Source organism: Xylocopa sonorina, unplaced genomic scaffold, assembly GCF_050948175.1.
Source record: "Xylocopa sonorina isolate GNS202 unplaced genomic scaffold, iyXylSono1_principal scaffold0079, whole genome shotgun sequence".
In the NCBI taxonomy this organism is placed as follows: domain Eukaryota; kingdom Metazoa; phylum Arthropoda; class Insecta; order Hymenoptera; family Apidae; genus Xylocopa; species Xylocopa sonorina.
This window is the reverse complement of record NW_027490150.1, coordinates 470001-480000: the sequence shown is the minus strand read 5'-3', so window position 1 is coordinate 480000 and position 10000 is coordinate 470001. Positions and strand designations below refer to the sequence as shown.

At 50.1% G+C, this 10000-nt stretch overlaps 1 non-coding gene and 1 pseudogene across 1 annotated transcript; both read left to right on the top strand.

Annotated features, from left to right (window-relative positions):
- Positions 1-1930: 1930 nt before the first annotated feature.
- Positions 1931-2085, top strand: LOC143432338 (5.8S ribosomal RNA). Its single transcript, XR_013102968.1, has one exon. It is a non-coding gene; the product is annotated as a 5.8S ribosomal RNA (ribosomal RNA).
- A 1674-nt stretch (positions 2086-3759) lies between these two features.
- The window catches only part of LOC143432315 (large subunit ribosomal RNA), an 8233-nt pseudogene continuing 1992 nt past the window's right edge, over positions 3760-10000 (top strand).

The window sequence follows — 10000 nt, the reverse complement described above, 5'->3', positions numbered from 1 at the left end:
ACCGCTCGAGGATGTTGTACGGCGAGTCCCAACGAATTTTTACCCGAACGGGAAAACGTACAGTCGTCGACCTCGAATTCTCTCAGGATTCGTGTCGTCGTCACCGCTCTCATATCAGTCGATCGTACCGTTCCGTTCGGAGGGGACGATTCGTCGGAGCAGCCTCGTTGTCGAGAGTCTGAAACACCCAACGTCCGTTGCCGAGCACTTACGAATCATTTACGCTCGCTTCGCGTCGTCGGGGTTAAACATAGACCGCTCGAGGCTGTTGTACGGCGAGTCCCAACGAATTTTCACCCGAACGGCCCGCTTCGTATCGACTTCACGAATTATCGTGAGAGCGCGTGGTCGCGCCGTAACCTGTTCAAGTCGATCGTATCGTACCGTTCCGTTCGGAGGGGACGATTCGTCGCTGCACAGCCTCGTTGTCGAAGAGTCTGAAACACCCAGCGTCCGTTGCGAGCTCTTACGAATCATTTACGCTCGCTTCGTGTCGTCCGGGTAAATATAGACCGCTTCTCGAGGCTTGCAACCGGCGAGTCCCAACGAATCTTTACCCGAACGCGCGCGTGTCGTCGACTTCGAATTCGTGCATGGAGCGTGCGTGGTGTCGTCGCGCGTAACCTGTTGAAGATGGTCGATCGTACCGTTCCTTTCGGAGGGGACGATTCGTCGGTAATAGCCTCGGTTGTCGAGAGTCTAAGACGCGCCCAGCGGTCGTTGCGAGCTTTCGAATCATTTTATGCTCGCTTCGTGTCGTCGGGTGAACGTATAGACCGCTTCTCGAGGCTTGTACAACCGGCGAACGTTCTAACGAATTTTTTTTTACATTTACCCGATCGGTGTTTACGGTACATTAGCGGACCCCTCGAGTTCTCGTAATCGAGAACTCGTCGGGTCCGCTTTTTTATTTGCCATTTTTTCAGAAAGCAATACGCCGCTGGCACTTTGCCGTTTTCCCACTCCCAGAATTGTGCCGTTCAGCTCAGAGGGGACCCGTTCCGTTCCGTGCCGTCCACACCCATAACCTCGTTGTCGAGAGTCTTGAAACCCGCCGTTGCGAGATCGAACTTTACTTGCTCGCTTCGCGTTGTCGGGAAAAATATAGACCGCTCGAGGCTGTGTGGTTGGGCGAACGGTGTGGAGCGTCCTAACGAATGTACGAATTTTTTTTTCGTTTACCTGAGCCTTGTTGGAATCGACACGACTGGGTGGTATTGGAATTTTGAAGAGACCGTCGTCGTCGTTCGTTCGTTCGGAGGGGACGATTCCGTCGCTCGCGCCCAAGCCTCGTTGTCGAGAGTCTGAGAAAAACCCGCCGTTGCGAGATCGAATAATTTTATACTCGCTTCGTGTTGCCGGGGAAAACTCTTATAGACCGCCTCGAGACTGTGCGCGAAGACGACGAGTGTGTCCCATCGATGATAACATTGTTATGTTCACCCGAACGAGAGCGTCTTGTCGATCTCGAAAGCAATACGCCGCTGGGTGTTTGGTCTTTTTTCTTCTCAGTTCGACGCGCACGTTCGTTCCAGAGGGGACGATTCCGCCGTTGCCCGTTGTCCTCGTTGTCGAGAGTCTGTAATCCCGCCGTTGCGAGCTCGAACAGTTTATGCTCGCTTCGCGTTGCCGGGAGGTAAAAGACCGCCTCGAGGCTGCTGGTACGCGGAGGAGTCCTAACGAATTTTTGAAGGGATTTTTTTTTTTCTCTTCGCACCTGGACGCGCGCGTGCATTTTTTCGTAACTTTGAGGGAGACCTTACGCGCGAACCATCGGCGTATGCGTTTCATCCGTAGGACCGATATATCGTGTCGCCTCGAACTCCGTTCGGCGACGCCCGCGTCTCTTTCACCGGGGACGTTTGGGTATCGACTTGTTCGAACTTTAGTACCAAGAGACTCAAAGATCAATAAAATATACATATACGATTACCCTGAACGGTGGATCACTTGGCTCGTGGGTCGATGAAGAACGCAGCTAATTGCGCGTCAACGTGTGAACTGCAGGACACATGAACATCGACATTTCGAACGCACATTGCGGTCCACGGATACAATTCCTGGACCACGCCTAGCTGAGGGTCGTTCACGTAACCAGAATACTGCTTGCGTTGCGTTTCGTCGAATCTTTCTTTCCCTACGGTGCTCGAATCTGCCCGCCGTCGTTCATTCTCGAATTAAATTACGAACGTTTCTGAGTTCGGGCGGCACCGAGAAAGGGAGGAAGAGGAGCGATACGCGACGTACGAGCGATCGTTGGACGTTCGTCCGAGTCGTCTGTGGCCGTGCCGAGGCAATCCGCGATTGGCAACGTGTGTGTGCGCGTGCGGCGTGCGTAAACGCGTTCACGGAACTCGACGGTGCGTCGATCACGAACTCGCGTGAGTTCTTCGTGGCGTCGTGAGTCGTCCGTTAAACGGACGACCGCCCACGGGAACCGCTTCGTGTTTCGATCGCCGATTTTGTTCCGCGTTCCGAATTCGCACACCCGCCACACGCATCGCCTTCGCCCCGCCTTTAGCGCACGATACGAACATGCCGCGCGCTCGACGTCGTTTAAAATGAATTGTTTTTTTTCACGCCGCAAGACCGAGGGAGAATTCTCGGTCGAGAGAGAAGAGATATACAAGAGAGAGAGCGACATCGTCGTAACGCGAGGGACGATGATGCGCATCCGATCGTTCGAAGTTCTCCTCGTACAGCCCCAGGGTGTTCGATCAGAATAACCCGTTCTCTCTGTTCTCTCCGCGCGTGTGTATACCATGTTTCCGCGAGGGAAGAAAAGATCTCTCGCGCGGACCGTCACTCGAACATAGGCCGTCGTTGCGTCCGTGTAGCGTCGCAACGTTTCTGGCCTGTGACGCGTGTCCGCGCTTCGGAGATCTCCCGAAGCGAAACTCGAATCGGTAACACGCGCGACAAAGGAGAGAGTTTTCGGAGCAGATACGGGAAGATTGGCTCCCCTTTGGCGAGGCTCGAGTTTTTTTTTCTTCGACGAGGTGCCGCCTCGGTGCCGCAAGGTACTACCGCCCTACTTCGTGATCATCGAGTGCGTTGGTCACCCCATGTCTTCGTTGTCGAGACGGGACCGCGCGACCAAAAGCCGGTCATCCAGTCCCCGGAAGCGCAGCTTGCGCTACGATCGCATCGTACGCTTTTCCACGCGTGCGTTCCCTTTTATTTCCCGTTCACGCAGCAGAGAGATTCGTGCGGGCGCTCCAACTCGGCCTGTCCTTCGTTCCGAAGGATCAGGGTAATAAAATCGGGGGAAAAGGAGCCGCTCCGTTTCGATCTCTGCGTGTTACGCGCGGAAGGTGTGGAACCGCTGGAGAGTGTAAACGGTTTGTCGATCGTTCGCAGCTACGACGATAAAGAGGACGGATGTTAAAGAAACGCCGGTAGCTTGGTCGTCTAGCGAGAGTCTCGTATTTTTTTTTTCTTTTATATTTTTTACGAATCTTATATATAAAAGAAATACCGACACACGAAAGGCATTGGCGAGGTGCATAAAACGCTTCGACGAGAACACAACAACGAAGAGAGGTGCGTGTAGTTTCTTCTTGCCGGTTTCTCGAGCGGTAAATCAAAGGATCGCTGTGTCGGAGATGGACGAAAGTTCTTTTCGTCGTCTGCCGTCCCCGTTCGCCGATGCTCTCTCCTCGTCTTGTATATATTTATACATACGAATCTCTTTTTTTTTTACCTTCTCTCCGTAAGCGAGCTCGATGGCACGAATGAATTTCGTGCGTCACGTAGAGACGACCTCAGATTAGGTGAGATTACCCGCTGAATTTAAGCATATTACTAAGCGGAGGAAAAGAAACTAACCAGGATTTCCTTAGTAGCTGCGAGCGAACAGGAATGAGCCCAGCACTGAATCCCGCGGTTCCGCCGCTGGGAAATGTAGTGTTCGGGAGGATCCGTTTATCCCGAGACAACGAATCGCGTCCAAGTCCATCTTGAATGGGGCCATTTACCCACAGAGGGTGCCAGGCCCGTAGCGACCGGTACGCGTTTCGGGAGGATCTCTCCTTAGAGTCGGGTTGCTTGAGAGTGCAGCCCTAAGTGGGTGGTAAACTCCATCTAAGGCTAAATACGACCACGAGACCGATAGCGAACAAGTACCGTGAGGGAAAGTTGAAAAGAACTTTGAAGAGAGAGTTCAAGAGTACGTGAAACCGTTCAGGGGTAAACCTGAGAAACCCAAAAGATCGAATGGAGAGATTCATCGACGACGATACCGGCTCCCGACGGCGCGCGATGCCCCGGTGGTACCCTCGCGGTACCACGGCGAGCGGCACGCCGTCGTCGGCGAACGTTCCGGTGATGTAGTCGTGCACTTCTCCCCTAGTAGAACGTCGCGACCCGTTGCGCGTCGGTCTACGGCCCGAGTGGGCGCCTGTGGCGTCGCAATCTTGCGCACGCGGCAGACCCTCGGTCGCCCGGCCGGCTGCGCGACGGTACTCGTACGGTATCGGGCCGCAACCAATCCATTCTCGAATGTGTGTGCGTCTAGCCCGCCGCAAGCTCGGTCAGACTACCCGGTGGTACGGACTTTGCGCCGGCTCCGGGCCTGGCCAGCTGTTAGCAGGCGGTGTCCTCGGACTGGCCAAGCTTCGAATTACCGGTCGGCGACGCTACTGCTTTGGGTACTCTCAGGACCCGTCTTGAAACACGGACCAAGGAGTCTAACATGTGCGCGAGTCATTGGGATTTACGAAAACCTAAAGGCGAAATGAAAGTGAAAGTCGGCCTTCGCGTCGACCAAGGGAGGATGGGCCGCGTACCCATGCGGCCTCGCACTCCCGGGGCGTCTCGTTCTCATCGCGAGAAGAGGCGCACCTAGAGCGTACACGTTGGGACCCGAAAGATGGTGAACTATGCCTGGTCAGGACGAAGTCAGGGGAAACCCTGATGGAGGTCCGTAGCGATTCTGACGTGCAAATCGATCGTCGGAACTGGGTATAGGGGCGAAAGACTAATCGAACCATCTAGTAGCTGGTTCCCTCCGAAGTTTCCCTCAGGATAGCTGGCACTCAAAGAGACATACTTGAACATATGTGCGATGAGTCTCATCTGGTAAAGCGAATGATTAGAGGCCTTGGGGCCGAAACGACCTCAACCTATTCTCAAACTTTAAATGGGTGAGATCTCTGGCTTGCTTGAACGAACTTGAACTATGAAGCCACGAGATCTCGGATCAGAGTGCCAAGTGGGCCAATTTTGGTAAGCAGAACTGGCGCTGTGGGATGAACCAAACGCAGAGTTAAGGCGCCTAAGTCGACGCTTATGGGATACCATGAAAGGCGTTGGTTGCTTAAGACAGCAGGACGGTGGCCATGGAAGTTGGAATCCGCTAAGGAGTGTGTAACAACTCACCTGCCGAAGCAACTAGCCCTGAAAATGGATGGCGCTGAAGCGTCGCGCCTATACTCCGCCGTCAGTGGCAAGTGGGAAGGCACGCGCGAGCATGTCGGTCCTTCATGAAGCCCTGACGAGTAGGAGGGTCGCGGCGGTGTGCGCAGAAGGGTCTGGGCGTGAGCCTGCCTGGAGCCGCCGTCGGTGCAGATCTTGGTGGTAGTAGCAAATACTCCAGCGAGGACCTGGAGGACTGATGTGGAGAAGGGTTTCGTGTGAACAGCCGTTGCACACGAGTCAGTCGATCCTAAGCCCTAAGAGAAATCTTACGTAAATGTGGTGTACTAAAAGCAACAATCTCGAAGGAACAAACAAACAAAAGTGAGCGAAAGACACACACCCATTGGGCGAAAGGGAATCCGGTTCCTATTCCGGAACCCGGCAGCGGAACCGTATACCAATCCGGGCCCTCATAAGAGTGTTCGTCGGGGTAACCCAAAATGACCTGGAGACGCCGTCGGGAGATGCGGGGAGAGTTTTCTTTTCTGTATAAGCGTTCGAGTTCCCTGGAAACCTCTAGCAGGGAGATAGGGTTTGGAACGCGAAGAGCACCGCAGTTGCGGCGGTGTCCGCATCTTCCCCTCGGACCTTGAAAATCCAGGAGAGGGCCACGTGGAGGTGTCGCGCCGGTTCGTACCCATATCCGCAGCAGGTCTCCAAGGTGAAGAGCCTCTAGTCGATAGATTAATGTAGGTAAGGGAAGTCGGCAAATTGGATCCGTAACTTCGGAATAAGGATTGGCTCTGAGGAGCGGGGCGTGTCGGGCTTGGTCGGGAAGTGGGTTTGGCTGACGTGCCGGGCCTGGGCGAGCTGAACGGGCCGCTGCCTCGTGCATGCGTAACCCGGAATCCGAGCTCGGTCCCGTGCCTTGGCCTCCCACGGATCTTCTTTGCTGCGAGGCTTCAGCGGCGGTTCGCCGTAGCTGTCGTCCTCTTCGGCCGCCATTCAACGCTCAGCTCAGAACTGGCACGGACTAGGGGAATCCGACTGTCTAATTAAAACAAAGCATTGCGATGGCCCCCAAGGGTGTTGACGCAATGTGATTTCTGCCCAGTGCTCTGAATGTCAACGTGAAGAAATTCAAAAAAGCGCGGGTAAACGGCGGGAGTAACTATGACTCTCTTAAGGATGCCCGCGGCTCCATCGGCGCCTTCCCTCCGGCTCAGCCGCCCGATTCTTAGGAATCGGACGTTGCCCGGCTCCCACCTCGTGGAGGTGCGGAGGGATGGGGAGCCACTTTACATCGAGTGGCGCCGATGGATCCGCGTGCATTCTTTCGAGGGTCATAGTTACAGGGGTAGGATGCGTCTCTTATAGCCTCTCCTACCCAAGTCGCACGTCGTACCTCCTATAGGTCTCGCCGGTAACATGGTTCCCCCTCTCCGGAGGGGTGCCATGGCTAAATCGGCGTGCGGCGAAGGTGGCGAAAGCCGAATGAACCTTTCGGGTTTGCAGCCCGCTAGGTTCATGCCCTAGGGCAAAGTAGATTGCACCAAATAATAATAAAACAAGCCTCGGATGCCGTCGATCCCGAACAGTGGCGACGGAAATGGTGGATAATACTAATCAGAGAGCTAATAGCTCTCTGGTTTACGACGAACATGGCGATACATTAATGGTTCACGAGCCGGATGATGTTAAAATATCTTGTCCATCGTGCAAGATAGATTTAAGTAGCCGGTCATCTGCTAGCATAGCACAACATAAACGGCGCTGTAACGCACCACCTGTACAAGCGAATGGTTATGTTTGTGAGGTGTGTAAAAGAGAATTTAAGACCTACGCCGGGTTACGCCAGCACCAGCGCAGGGCTCACATAGAGTCTTATAACAGCGCAGATTTAGAATTGCGAGATAAAAGATTACCGTCAACAAGAGCTCAGTATACGGATAGTGAGATTAAAATGCTAGCATATAATGAAGCCAGGATCCCAAATAGGTCTAACTTGCTGGGAAAGGATGTAATTAAAATTCTTGCAGGTATCTCCAACCGTCCTGCTGAAGGTATTAAGAAGATTAGGCAGCGCGATAAGTATAAAGAATATTTATCTGAAGAATTAAAGATCGCCAGCAAGGAAAATGCTCGTAAGATGTGTCCAATGACACCTAGGATTCACTTACCGAAAATCAAAGAGCTTTCGATAAATAAAAATGCAACAATCCAATCAGAAACTCCTTGTAAAAATGAAAGAACAACTTATAGCGATACAACGAATCTAATATCTTCTGGCGAAATATGCGACTTGCTTCGTACACTGAAAGGCGAAACAACCGATAAAATGTCTCGCATAATAGATGCTGTGCTGGAAAATAGACCAGAAGCGAACATCTTGGCTATGCTCGACGATTACATTAGGAATATACCTACCTTCTGTTTTATGTCTGACCGCATGAGCAAAAGCAATAGTGATGATAGCAATATAAATAAAAATGCATGTAATGTTAAAGGTAGCAGAAAAAATTCGAATAAAAGTAAAAATAACAATAACAACAATAAATATAGTAATAAAAACAAGGAAAGCAATAGCAATTACAATAGCAATAATAATAATAATAATAAATACAACAGCAATAGTAATAATAATAAACGCCATCAACAAAAAAGCATCAACAACAACAAAAAACCATATAAAAAACGAATTGGACAACGAGCTAAAAAGAAAGCAACCGAATACATGCGTATGCAAAAATTATATAAAAAGAATCCTAGTCAAGTAGCTGAGCACATTTTGTCCGGGAATCAACTTAATGTTTTGGAAACGCCGACGATGCAGGAGTTTGAAAAATTTTATACTAAATTATTTGCTCATAAAAATTTGGAATTAAGAAAAAAAGAAAAGCGTAAACGCGGCAATAGTATAGATTTGTCTCATGCTGTTACATATACGGAAATACACGAGCAGTTAGCAAAAATGAAAGAGTCTGCAGCTGGTGCTGATGATATTGACCGTCGTGTTCTTCGGGAAATGCCGCGATCCGATCTGCATGCTCTCCTGAACATCATATGGGGAAGTAAGATGCTACCACCAGTACTAAGATTGAACAGAACAGTGCTGCTACCGAAATCCGGGGATCTTAGTGATCCTAAGCAGTGGCGTCCTATAACAATATCGAGTAGGGTATTACGCCTTTTAAATAAAATAGTGGTAACTCGATTAGAAAACAATATTCGGCTTTTTCATGTGCAAAGGGGTTTCACAAGAATTGATGGAATTATGGCAAATAATACTATTTTACAAACATTAATTAAAACAAGTAGAAGTAAGTCTAAACCCTTTGTAATTTTATCCATTGACCTTGCTAAAGCTTTCGATTCAGTAAATATAATATCAATAGTTAACGCGCTAACAGAAAAAGGAGTAGATTCACATACAATAGAATATATACAAAATACGTATAAAGATGTAACCACTATTTTAGAATGCCATGGTCTACGATCTGACCCTATATCAATTAAGCGTGGCGTAAAGCAAGGCGACCCTATGTCAGGATTTCTTTTCAATCTTGTGATTGATGGGCTCTTAAAGAAGCTAGATCAGCGTGAAGGTGTCGACATTAACGGCACGAAGATAACAGCGTTAGCATTTGCCGATGATATCGTCTTGGTGGCGAGAAACCCGAAGGTGATGTGTGAACATATAAAGGTGATGGAGGACTTCTTCGGCATCCATGGATTCGAAGTTAATGTATCGAAGTGCGCTGCATTTCAAAACCTGAGTGTTCCTGGAACAAAACGTTTAGTGGTTGATACACGATCCCACCTTTGTATCAACGGAGCCCGCGTGCCAACGTTAGGTGTAGCGACACAACTAAAATACCTAGGACACAAATATGCATTTTACGGTACGGTAGCACCGTCGCCATCGAAACTGGAAGACATGCTATGCCGCCTGAAGAAAAGTCCTCTTAAACCTTGGCAAAAATTAAATATATTGCAAAGATATCTGATTCCACGCCTACACCATGGACTGCAAACCATGGATATTAATAAGAAAAAGCTAAAATACATCGATAGCTGTATAGAGAAGTTCACCAAGACGATATTGCACTTGCCCATCACAACACCAACGCCATATATTCATGCACCTCTTAGAAATGGTGGTTTAGGGATACCCTCGCTTACGCTACATATCGCTGCTATATATCTACGGCGACTAGAACGTCTTAAAATGCGCGGAGACAAGCAGACGCGAAACGTTCTTGCATCGCCTATAGTGGAACACCTGATTAAGCGTTTAAAGAGGATGTTGATCAACGTCAACTTGGCAACAAAAGCATCAACTCAACAGTACTGGTCTGATCAGTTGCACAATGGTGCACTAGGAGCAGGTTTAAGCGCGATGACGCCGGGTGTCTCTGACTGGATATATAATCCGCCCGAGTATTGGACAGGCAGAGACTATATTGGTGCGATTAAATTGAGAATCGGACTTCTACCTACGAAAGGAGCACCGTACATGACCAACACCGACTGTCGGAACGCGTCCTGCACCGGTACTAGAGAGACAGTGTATCACATATTACAGCGATGCCCCATAACCCATTACGTTCGGATCAATAGACATGATAATATAAACAAAACA